The sequence below is a fragment of the Vanellus vanellus genome (genome assembly GCF_965231255.1).
Source record: "Vanellus vanellus genome assembly, chromosome: 3".
Taxonomy (NCBI): domain Eukaryota; kingdom Metazoa; phylum Chordata; class Aves; order Charadriiformes; family Charadriidae; genus Vanellus; species Vanellus vanellus.
The window spans coordinates 40,902,382-40,915,610 of record NC_138907.1 but is presented as its reverse complement, the minus strand read 5'-3'; the positions used below and the strand labels follow the sequence as shown (position 1 = coordinate 40,915,610).

The 13,229-nt window shown below is 38.2% G+C and overlaps 1 protein-coding gene across 1 annotated transcript in view; it reads left to right on the top strand.

Annotated features, from left to right (window-relative positions):
- Positions 1-13,229, top strand: part of KIF26B (kinesin family member 26B) — a gene marked incomplete at both ends in the record, with an annotated part of 308,377 nt that overhangs the window by 103,909 nt on the left and 191,239 nt on the right. The gene's annotated exons all lie outside the window — the stretch shown is intronic.

The window sequence follows — 13,229 nt, the reverse complement described above, 5'->3', positions numbered from 1 at the left end:
TTGATTTTTCAGTCCTCATGGAATCAACAGGTCCACCAGTCTCCAGAGCTTAGCATTTCTGGGGACATTTTTGTGTACTTCTCACATGTTCTTTTTCTCCTTTTTGGCCTGCTGTTTTCTGGTGCACCACACCCATAAGTACCTGTAGACCCCATCCACACCAGCTGGCACAGGAGGTGCTTTTATGACAGGTGTTAGGCTTTCCTATGCATTTAGCTGCAGGTGGTGGGATTTTTAGAGCGCCCAAGCACTTGCAGATTGCAACACAAGCCTATTCTTTCTGAATTCTTCCAGTCACCTCCGTTGGCTTCCTTACATACATAAAGATCTTTGGAAATTGGTCTTTCTACTAAGTTATGAACAGATTGCAAGATAGATCCCTAAATTAATATTTAACATTTACCAGTATGAGTAACTGATATTACAGCCAGAAAAAAGTGATGTTAGTCATAAGCATTAAGATATCGTCAAGCACCGAAAAAGACTTGGTAAAACCAGAAGTGAACTACAGTTATTTTATCTGGTAAATATGTGACTTTATAGTTTTCTGGATTTATGCTCTAGTGAACCTGAATCACATTTGGGCAGGTCAGTATGTGATCATAATTTGATCTAAAAAAAAAAAAAATCTGATCTGAGTTTGATCTAAGAAAAAAAACCTGAACAAAGAACGTGCGTTAAAAAAACTGAGTGATTATTATTTGTATTAGGCAAATCAGTTCAATTTTACTGCAGTCACAATCTTTTAGGTTAATCTTCTATGAAAATGTGTTCCTTGTTTACTTTTGAATAATGTCCATGGTTCTTAGATGGTTCATTTTGTCTTGAAGAGATTCACTAAGGAGAATCTAATATTCAAAGCTTTCCAGACTCACCCTGTAGTTTGGCTCCGGTTAGATTAAGGACTGTTGCCTACCATTTCCCTCTCCTTTCAATAACCTTGAAATAGAAGACTGCTCCCCACCCCTCCCCAAAAAACCCCAACCAAACAACCTAAACCCCCCCAAAAAACAAAGCAAGCTCCCCAAAAAACCCAGGCAAACTGAAAAAAAAGCAAACAAACCTAGTAATGTTGGTCTATGATGGACTGTGTTGATAGTAAGTTTTATATTCTCTTTAAGATTATGCCTTCAAATGTTAAAATTCTCACTTTACTCAAGTGTCACATCTAATTGTTGAGTCGAGGAATAACAACGATAGCTTTTTTTTCTTTAAACACGTTGAAAAGATTTTAGCATTTGGTTGTGTAGTATCTGTATCACACTGGGAATTAGTCAAGTAAGAAGAAAAACTTTGAAAAGGAATTTATTTGTAACTTGAAGTAGTAGGAAGATGCAAGCTTTGCTCTTTCTGCTTTTGTGTACAGAAACCAATCTCCAATCTTATTTGCTACACATTTTCAGAACGTTTTAGATCTCTCTCCCATATAAATATAACTTTTTATTATGCAATTACAGTTACAAAACTCTGCTGGGGAAGAGCACTAGGAAGATGAATCTGTTACCTCATCTTAATTAGAATCCTTCTTGATTTGAACGTGAATTAAAAAAAGAGGCACTAGCTACTTAGTTGCGAATGTCTATATATTAATGAAATTTTCTTTCCTTCCCTTAAGAACAGTGATTAGCAAAACCTCACTGTGCATTAGCTAAGAGGAATAGAAAATAATTTCTTGGGATAAAAAGCCTTGCACTTCAGAGAGGTACAGTACCCTTCTACATCATAATCTTGTTAAATTGATGTCCAGGGAGAAGTCAGTCTCATGGCTCTAGACTTAATGGCGCCTGTTGTAGACACCTCCTGTTGTAAATTAGCTTTTGTTAGACAGTCTAGATAACTTGACAGAAATGGTTGAGTACCTTGAAAACTGACCATGTTTTCTTCCTTGAAGTATCACCAAAAAGAGGAAACATTAGTTTGGAAGTGACATTCTGTGGCTCAGAATTGACTCATGGCAATTTTAGGCACCAAAAAGTATTCCTACTATTTTAAGTTCTAGGATGGTACTCCCTTCCTAGGATCTTCCCCTCCGCACTGCCTGAAATTAGAACCTTGTTATGGGGAATGAATTACAACTTTTGTTTCAGTTCTGGTAGAAAAAACCCCACATAAAACAACACAGTGCGTGTTGCGATATTGTAGGGCTTAGCTGCTGCAGTAGTGTAGGGCAAGTCTTAAATGACATGCCTCTATTCACCTACTTTTGCAGGAAGAGTAACTGCTATCAGGAGTAAGTAAAACAAACGTCAATTTATACACTACCAGATTTAGTAATGTATTATATGTTTAAAGTCTGAAAAATAGAAGTAGTAATACTGTCTTTAACTGGAGATGCATGTCAGAAGTAAAAGAAACTTTCTAATAATTTCATGGAGGCATTAGAGGAACTCATCAATGGAATCTTCTAAGAATAAGTCAGAAATAGCTGCTAAGAATTGTTTAGGCAAAACTGGTCCCACCTGGAGATTAGGAGATGGCATAGATGACCCCATCAGTCCCTACCAGCCCCGATTTATGTGATACCATGTTTAGCCACCCCTTGATTAGACAGAAACAAAGGTCTGGTTCCAAAAACCTCTGATGACCCCTAGGCCTGGCTCACAAATGAACAGCTGACGCTGTTTTCTGTAAGGGGCTGAATCACATTTTGCTGGTAAGTGGTCCTCTTACAAAACAGGGAATCAGAGGCAAGGGGAATTGATTATCTCAAACAAAAAGCATGGCCGTTTAAGCCCTCCTATGAACACTGGAATGCTGAAATGGTTACCTGGTGAGGGTAAAAGTGACCCCTTTCTGTTGAATACATGTAGGAAAATACCAACCAAGATTCGGTAGAATTTGATCCAGAGTCTGAAAATCGTGCTCTTTCAGTCATTAGCAGGTAGCATTTGTATGCCCTGGGGATCAGACTGTGTTTAACACTTGTAAAGGCTTCTGTTGATCTCCCTATCACTCAAAGGGATTTCAATCCTTCCCTGCTCAGAGAAAACTCATTTAAATTGCTGAGGTTTTACCTGAGAAGGGCTGTAATTATTTGTGCAGCTGCTCGTGTGAATTACAGGATACCACAGTGTTAAGTACATTTCTGTTGCTTACTGGTTATTACGTAACACTTCTACAGAGACCTTCGGGCCTGGGGTACTCATGTGGGAGCCAAAAGTCCAAACACCTTGATGAAATGATTGCTTCTTGTAATTTTTATAGAGAATGTGGTACTAAATTTGATGCATAACATTTTTATTAGTTTATTATCTGAAGCTGGTAAAGTAGCTGAAACAAAACCACCACATTAAAGGATGAGATAGATTTCCATCCTTAGTAGTTCAGATTGATTTAGGGTTTGCTTTCAAAGGGAAAGGAGTTGGAAATAGTGTCTAGATCAAGCTAGTTACACTAAAACACTTCTAAATAATGGAGTGCTTTTACTCCAGAAGTAGTTGTTCCTCTTTAGAATGGGCATTCCCTTTTAACTTAAATTAACTGCATGGTTCTCGCTTGTTGGTGTGCTTCTAAAGCAAAAGCATGGCATTAACTGCATTGAGGTGTGAGCTGCAGAACATAAAACTGTGGCCATTTCCTCAGCCATCTAGTTACTGTCCTGGATCTGCGTAAGGATCTTTCCATGTCTTTCAGTAGAACATTTAAAAAAGCATCACAACAAAAAAAACCTCATAGTGTGTTTGGTAGATCTGAGTGACTGGAAGGTAAAAAAGAACCAGAGAACTGGAAAAGGGCAGCTGTTCCAGGATCAGTGTGGGCCATGAAAGGGAAGGATGGGTAACAGAAAAGGTGGCTGTTGATGTGGGTAGGGTGAGCACCTCCTGCTTCATACCTTGGGGTTGTAAAGTTTGAATTTGGTAAGGAAAATGGTAGTGCATGTAAGGATTTGAGTAGGGGTATTGTGAATGTAACGATATTAAAGGAAAAAGTGTTCCTTTCTCCCTTGCACTTAAAAAGACCCTTTTGACCAAAAGTTTGGAAAATGAGATCTTAAAGTACTGAGAGCCCCTTGGCCCCAGGCATAATGATCTCAAGCTTATTCAGAGAGTTATCAAAGGCTTTGTTTGTGTACAATTGATGAAAGCCTACAGTATGTGCTTTCTGTTTCCTCTTTATGTATAATGTGTGTTTAGAAGAACACTGTTCTCTGAGAAAGTACCAGCTTGTTCTGGAGTTTTGCAGTGATGAATGATTTGTTTGGAGTTTACTTAGGTCACAGCTGTCTCATAACACATCAGTTCTTTCAGGCGTAGGCTTTTAAAAAGAAACTGGTAATCATTAGAGTTGGGCACAAGATGGAGAGTTCAGATACAGAGCCAACGACTGTGTGTGGGGTATTTCCATCCAGGATTTTGATTCCAAGCTTTTTTTCCAAGTCTCTGCTGTCTAATTTATTTCTCTTCCACTTGCTGCTGCTTCTGCCGCTTCTTACAGTGTTCAGCAGGATAAAGCTAAAATGTTAATGATTGCTACAGCAGTGCCAGGGTAATTTAGGTAGTTTCTAAAGCATATGATGCAAGGTACAGAAATCAAGTTACTTGCTCCATCTGTAGACTAACAGGTGTCTTCTATAATTATTCCATGCTTCCTAGAGCCAGGCCTATTTTGCCAAAGCATCTTAGCAACAAAAGAAAAAGGAGTTTGTATACTGTCTCTTCTAGTACCATGTCCTTATGCAACCACACACAATTCAGTATTAGATACCTAACACAGGTGGCATTTTGCCTTTGTGCAGTTAGGTTTTGGTCCAAAGTTTTTTGGATGGCTTATGTTTCAATAGCAGTTCAGTCACTGAATGTATGAGATCCACATTTGAATGCAATGGGTCCCTGAACATAGTAGAAAACTTTTTTTCTATTACTGCGAGCTCATGAATGATGGTGCTGAACAATTGTGTGCAGACTTTTGCACTGATGGTTTGTGCTTTTTTTTTTTCATTCTGTAACCTGGACTGTAACAACAAAGTAACTCTAGTGAAACTGCAGGAATTTTATTTCCAAAGTTTATTTGACTGGGCCAAGCAACAGATTGTCAAACAAATTCATTGGCACTGAAATTATATCCCTGCTTAATTGTCTCTGTTGCCCTCATCCCCCATGCATTAGTTGTTATCTCTGAAGTAGCTTTCCTCTGACTAAAAGCCTTTTTAAACCACATCACAAAAATTAGATATGACCCTACTAAAGTCAGCGTATATCATCAGCTGACATTTTGCTGTGATTGTTTGATCATTCAATTTGTATATTACAGGAGCTGGCTATTCGTATTTCATTCCTCCTGTCCACCCCCTCAACTAACAGCCCAGTTGTATACTAATTCTCTAATATCTTCAAGAGGGGAAACTGAAGTCTATGTGGACTGTAAGAGGGGTTTCTTTTTTTTACATTACTCTGGTGTGATCTGATCTCTTACAGCATTTTTATGCATGGCTTAATGACCTTAAAATCATTACTTTTCCCCTTCATGATACTGGGGTGACCAAGGGAAGAAAGAGGTAAAGGGTATCCCATGGACTGAAAAGAACTAAGTAGGCTTATCCTATGAGTATGAAAACCCCATGACTCAGCTGTGATGTGAGGAAGAAATCTGTGGATTATTGGAGGAGTGAGTTAATCCTATAAATTAGCGAAAGCCAGCAGATCACAATTAGTGAGGATTTGGAGTCTTGGTTTCCTCCCCTGCTCTGTAGCTTAAGGATTTTGTCCATGTGTGAGACTAGTTTGTTTTCTGAAATAATAGCTGTGATGATTGCTTGCATCATTGAACAAAAGTATAAACTGAGAGGAGGGGAGACGTTTTAACAGTGGGAAAAACGATGTAGAGATGGGATGGAGAGAGAGAGAAGATAAACTGATACAATGATCCCAAATTATCCCTGTGTTTCCCACGCTGCAAATAAGGTAGCACAGAATCAGAGAGAAAAATGGTCAGCTTCTGCTTTATTTCATAGTTCAAGAACATAAAGAGTTAAGACAGCCAATTTTGAAGTGAGAAGACGAAATATACTTTTCATGCGATGTACAGTTCTGTGGAACTTATTGCTGTGGAACTAGTATTGAGGCCAAGAGCTTAGGAAAAATTCATAAAAGGATTATGTGTTTGTGGGCAATGAAAAATCCCTTCTTTCTGATATTAGGATAAAAAAAAGAGATAAAATTCCATATAGCATAAGGCAATTGGTATCTTATATTCTACGGAGAAGGCTTCCTTTAAATACATCCAATATATGGCTAAGGACTAGGGTTCCTGAAACTACCACTGAAGCTTTCCAGCACAGGTGTAACTGGGCTGACTGGGAGAAGGATACTAATGTACTTTGTACTTAGACTCTTTGTCCCTCTATTCTGAAAGTGGCCTTGAGTGGCAGTGGGAGGGAGAGCCGAGATTAGAGCCTGAACCTGGTGAAGGATAAACACCAGATGACTGGTGCTGTGTTTTGGATGGTGGCCTGTGATAAACAGATTAGTGAAGAGTGCTTTTCCAACCATTTCAACAACGTTGCCAGAGTTCAACGTAAGTGTTTTACATTTCAGAATTCTTTTTTTTTTTTTTTTAATTTCTTACTCAAGTGAGTGAAGATTCATGAGAGAGTTGAATCATTCATAGGTTGAATCATTCATATAAGGAACATGTTGGTCTTTAAAGCTGCATAAAGATTCAGTCCTGTGGCTGATATTCCTCCTGTATCTTGCTATTGTTCAACATCTGTTGCAAGAAGAGAGAAAATACACACATAGAAAACCAAGGGAAGGAGGGGATGACAAAAGAATCAGAAGGCAAATTTTTAGTTTCCCTTTAGATTCCCAAGGTTTACCTCTCAAAGAAGACACAAAGCAATGTATTGTCTCCTTGACTGAGATGTTTTTCTCACGTTGTTTTACAGAAGTGGGACATAGAAATAAGATTAGATTTAGGAACATAGTAATATATTTTTTTGTTTGCTTTTTGTAAAATCTTGTTCTAACCTTTGATTTTTCTTAGAAAAAGATTTTAGCTCTTAAATATGAAGAATTGTATTACTGTGCAAAAACTAAATTGACAAAGCCTTTTTATTTGATGCTATGCTGTGCCTCTGGGAAGTAAGGAATGAATAGCTAGAGGCTGATGTAACTGAAATGTGATTTCACACAGCTATCATGTAAAACCATTGTTTTCTTTTCTCTAAAGTGTTTCTGAAATGGCATCAGAAACAGCATCAAGCTCTCTGTTGGGACAGCTCTGTTTAATTCAGTGGATTTGAGTTAAAGTGCTTGGTGGTTCCCTTGTATTCCAGAGCATTGCCCACTTGAGAAGTGGGTCTTGTCAGATAAAATACATTTGAGGCCAGACTCTTCTGTCTCACTCCAGGATAATTGCTTTGCAGTTGACATGGCTACATTGGTGTAATACAGATAAGAATGAGGTGTAAATGCTAAATAAATGATCAAGTTATTTTCATGTAAATAAGTGCTTTGAAGGGAAAAATCTAGTTCTTACATTACCAGCTTTTCATTATTCTCTGCCCTAGTCAGTCATCACAAGGGTCTTCGCCTCTGTAATCCTAAATGCCTGGAAGTGCCATTTGCAGCCAGGATGTAGTAGTGACCCTGATTATCTCCTGAGTGTTGTCTTGTACTTCAGAGCCTTTGTAAAGATCCTTTTAAACATTGCCAGAGACCAGATTACCAAGATTTATTCCTACTTTTATATAAGTAGGTGAAATGCAGACACCTGGCCTGATGATTGCTAGAGCTAGGTCAAGATTTCTGGAAAGGGGCTTGAGACAGGGGTTATGTATGTGCAGGTTATGTAGGTTATGAGATTTTTCCAAGCTTAGTGATGTGAGTTTCTCTGCTTCCTTTTTTCACTCACTGCTCGATGACTTTAGTAATGTATTGTGAGTATTTGCCTCTTCTCCCTGCCCCCTCAATGCTTTGTCTCTGCAGCAGGGACAGTTGGCACTGGTGCAAAGGGCTGTTAGTTCTGGGCCCTCTAGGTGTTTTGTGATATAATGAATGTGAATAATATAGTGCCTTATTCCTCTTATGTTCTCCCGTAAAGGTGGTTTCAACTGTGGCAGTAGAGACATATTATGGCTTGGTTTCCATTTTGAATGTAAGAGAGCAGGAGGGCACCTATTAGTTACAAATGCTTAACAGACATAGTGGAAGACAACTGAGTGTTCCTCAGTATCCCATTTTATGTGCTGGACGATTTTAAATCATTTGTGAGAGAAAAAATGATTTTTGTTAATGCTATTGCTGCTAGTATTCTTGTGCCCAATTTGAATACAGTGAGTACCAATGCCTCTTTGTAATTTCTTGGAGAATCCAGAGGTGGTACCACAGAAAGCCAAAGGACCTGTCAGTAGCCAGACCTCTACTAGAGTAAGAGAATGGTTTGTGCTTACATGATTAGAGAATTTGCTCACAAGACTTTTTAAATGTTGCACAGACATGGAGTGGGGAAAAAGTGAAATTCTACCAGGAAACATATACCATAAACTCAGCTGAAAGAGAGCTGGAGCAGTAACTGTATAATATATTGCAGACTTTAAGGTTCATTCCTGTAAAAGGACCCAAAATACTTTGAGCATCAAAACCAAACCTTGGCAATACATTTGAAGGAAACAAACTTTATTGTCCCATGCTTTACGTGTTAAGAAGAGGTACAGGGAAGTGGAAGGATATAGCTGAGATGGGTGCTATGCAGTTTGCAAAGAGTTGAGCAAATAACCTTTTATTCTGTTACAGTCAGGACACAAAGGGCCATCTTGTCATTTCATATGTGGAAGTTAAATTTTCCGTGCCTGCCTGGAAGAATCAATCTCGGAGAGGATTATGAAACAGCGAAATTATAAGGGTTCACAACAATTTGGAAAAACTCTGGAAACAGAAGAGACTGGCTAAAGATATCTTTCTGGTTGATTGTATTTTATCTTCAGATAAGGGTTGAACTGGAATTTTTATCAACTGCACAGAGTTCATATGCTTTACCATTTACAACAAGCTGCTACTGTGCTTTCTGAAAAGAAAAAAACTTGAAAACAAGGGCTTTGCTTTAGAGGAATGCACTTGAAAGCATGCCCTTGGGAAAGAACAAGACTATAGAAGTTTTAAATTGACCTCTGAAGTTTTTTAGGTTTTAGCATCGTTGAATCTTAGTCTTTCAAAAAGATTCTGAGTCCAGAATGTATCTCCCATGTTGTTTAACATGCCTTAATTCCTAATCAAAGTAGTTCCAGCAAATACTTAAATCCTATCATCCTTGTATAATGGTCTGCTTCCTCCCAGGGAACCTTTCATAATGCTTTTCTACTGGAAAATCAAGCTTTGAGACTAAACTTTTTTCCTTGAACTTTCATAATAATCTATTTCTGTTGGTTAGGACTGAACCCTGTGTGCATGAAACTCGCTGTCTGTAGGGGATGCTACGCAGGAATGGGCATTTCAGAATTTGGGTTCTCTGTGTTGGTCACAGGGTGAAATGCACCCGTTTTACTTGACTTCTGTCGTTGTGGCCATTGTGAGCAGGGCAACTTAGTGGGGGAAGTATCTGCAGTATTATCCCTGAATTTTTGCTTTAATGCATAAATATATTCATTTCACTTCTGATTTTTTGGGCATGCTATGTCTGGTTTCTTTATTTGCGTGTGCATGTATTTATGTATATACACACAAATATATCTTTTTCTTCCACTTTGTTTCCTTTAGGCAAGACTCCTATTCTGCTTTTCCAAAGTGAATTGCTGATAAACTTCAGGATAGATTCTGATCTGAAATCAGGTTCATCATCATGCTTTTTGCATTTAGTAACTGGATGCCATTCTGCTGATATTAAGAAAATCAAGGAATCAGAGTGCACTGAGTTCTGAAAGCAAATGTAGAAGGTGGAGTGTTTCAGCCCCTCTTAGGAATGCACACTAAGCAGCACTTCTAGAAGTGTTTCAGGCTTGGTTCTTTATTATCCTACATATGGAATAGTGCTCTACTTTTTGGAGCTAGTTCATGCCTTCTTGTATTCCCTTTGTCCTAGTGTAAATGGCTGTGCAAGATGACTTAGTAAGTGCCTACAGTATACCTTGTGAAGAGACACATGAGACCTTTTTCTTCAGTTATACAGATTACAACACTGCACTTCCACTGACCTGTAGTCAGTGATCCTTCTTTTGGCATGTCACTCCGGAGCAGAAAATCACTCCATGATGCTCTATTAAAACAGAATAAAGATTTCCTTTCAAAATTGATTTAAAAGTAACTTCTGAAACTTTTACATTACAAACCCAGTAAACAAGTTGAAGGGGGAAAATCCAAAACATTTCATGTTCAAATAAAAATTCTATCGAGTGCTGAAAGCCAAAATGAAAGCTGAAGATAACCATGAGGCATTTATTATGGTTCAGAATGGTTTACTAGAATTTAGGCACCATTTCAGATGATGAGCCTGTTTGTTGTTCTTATATTTGGATTTCATTAAATGTATTTAATTAAATCTATTGTAAATCTGTTTTATTCCCAAGGGGCCAGTTAATGTAATCTTGCTGTTTGCTCATAAAAAATATCAACCAACAGTTCCTGCACTAATTTTAATCACTGTTTATTTTTAGACCCTAGTGAAGCGTGTTTTGTCAGTTTAGTTTATTGTGCAAACTCCTTGGGGCAATGACTTTTTGTCTTTGTTTGTGTACTATGTAGTAGAAAGTGTATATTTATTGTTGCTGTGCTTAAACAAAAAAAAAAAGGAAAGAAAAAAGAGGAAAAATTAAGTAAAGAAGTGCCATTTGAAGGTTATTTATGCTGACTTTTATGAGGAAGAAATAAACGTAACGACAAGACTTGACTAAACTTTCAGACTATTTTCTTAAGCTGGTATTTTCTCTTAACCTTCTCACTTTTGACTGTTCTTTTAAGTTTTCCTAGTAGATTGTTTTGTTCTCTTCTGTCTCTTAGGCTACCAACAGAAGAAGTGATCAGGGTATGTAAAGGAACAAGAATAAAGATTAGCAAATGTTATTGGTAAAAATTAGGAAATAATAAGCCTACAAGGAGGCAGAAATTAAGGAAATTACAGGGGTCTTGGATGATTCATAAAGTACAGGTCCACCTGAGGTTAATGTACTATAGAGACAGGCAATAATTTATAACAAAATCTGGAAGAACATGCCATGTACGTACTGTGAACAAATTTTGATTTGAAAATATACACTGAATGTACCTATGAGGAAAGAGTAAATAATTGGCAGCATTTGCTGTGCACACTGCATTCCAAAGTTAAACACATTAGGTAGTAAGATGCATAAGACTTTGCATAAGAATGTCATTTATTTGTCTTTTACAGCCCTTCTCCTAGACAGGAAATGGCTGATACAAGATCATTAAAGCTGTATGTAGTTTCCCCTTTGTTTGATCTAAGTTCTGTTTTACTGGAAAACAATCCTTGATGAATCGAGTGGTTATTTATTTGTCCACCCAAAATTCTCGTGTAGGTTATACTGATGGAATTTAAAAGTAAATCCTTTTTTGAGGAATGGTTGCCATTTGTTAGTGATGTAGGTTATGGATGTTCAATTGTGCCCTCTTCTGCCTTTTCAGAGAGGGCTGTAGAACACAGCCAGATGAGAGCCAGTGCCTCTTCTGCTCTATTGTTCACTTTTCAGAACCATGCAATTTTGAAAATATGCATGTCTGTAGTTCATATCTCCCAAACTGATCACTGATTATTTTTTTTTTTAATGCTATTTGAGAAAAGTAAAGGAGTTATGTGTTCCAGTATTGTCCAAAAAGTAGTATCATCTAAAATTAGTGGTGAGGAGAAAATGTTCTTCATCTGACCTTATTTAACTTGAGAGATGAGGGTTGGTATTAATTACTCAGTCTGCAAGTGAAGGTGCACTAAATTCCAGCTGAGAATGGACAGTCAGTATGCTTAAAGTTCTCAGTGTACAAGGGCCCTGATGTAAAAAGTGGGAGAGTGATCTTCATACTGTAAAACTGTCATAGTGAAGATGGATTATGATGGTTCTTGCAGACCAAAATGCAGATTACATATACTGGGGAAAGATCATTGTGTGCACTGGAATTAAATGCTTGGTCAGCTTCAGCGAATGTGATGTTCATCTAGCTCCGGGAAAACCATGCTCAGCTTGGATCCCTTCAAGACTTGCAGATTGAATAATAGCCAGCTGAAACAATTTGGATTGAAAACATGGTAGAAGTTGCAGCAAATGAGATGATGTAAAACCACATTTAGCTTGGAAAACAGAAGTAGACTAGGAGTATATGTAAAAAGCTGAGAATATGTTTAGTGCTGTGCAAGAAATATCCATCCCAGTCAGTAGAGTACCATAGCCTGATGCTCACAAGCTGACCTCTTGGCTGTGCCATTGAAAGGTGACCAGAACAGAGAGGCCCAGTTCCTAATGGTCTACAGTATGCACCAACAGAGTTTAATTTGGTGTTCAGTTGAGGAGCTGCTCCTCCTCTTTTTGCCTTCATTAGCTGAGAGAGTGGTAAATCTACAGCAAACGGAAGACAACATAGCATAACCTAGCAGTTTGTCAGCCTATAGGCTGCAGGAAGTAGCTTCCAAGTCAAACACTTATAGTTGAGGGATTTTTATGACTGCTAATAACAGCTGTAGCTATGCAAACTAAGATAATAAGGCAATCAAACCTGTGTCTTAAGGCATTCACCTTCAGGGCAAGGAGGGAACTGTTTCTGTCCAGCTGGCTGTCTCATTTGAAGGCTCTTCTGACACCTTTTGAATGCTTTTCATGTATTCCTGTTAAAAATGGTGGTGGTTGCTGTCATAAAATAATTTTAAAACCTCAGCAGGACATTTTTATTATTAACATGAAAGTAAGACAGGTGTTCATGTATTGTGGCAGAGATTAGAAAAACCAGCCTTGTTAAATTCACAGAGAGGTCACTCCTGCTGATGCATAGCTTCTGCAGAACTGCCTGGTTTTTGGTTGGGATTTTTTTTCTTTTTTCTTTAGCAACCGCATACCGACTTCTCTGGAAATGAGACAATTTCATGGCAGCTCCCATTAGCACTGATGACTGTGAAATGAGCTATTGCTACATCTTCATGTTGGTACCATGGAAGAAGGAACACCTGCAGGGGACTATTAATAGCAGGGACAGAAAAGGGGAAGGCAGCTACACAAAGCCGAAGGGCAATGCAATTCAGCATGACTGTTACATTGTGAGATGGTGGCTTAGGCCATGGTTTGTGCAATTCACTGCAAA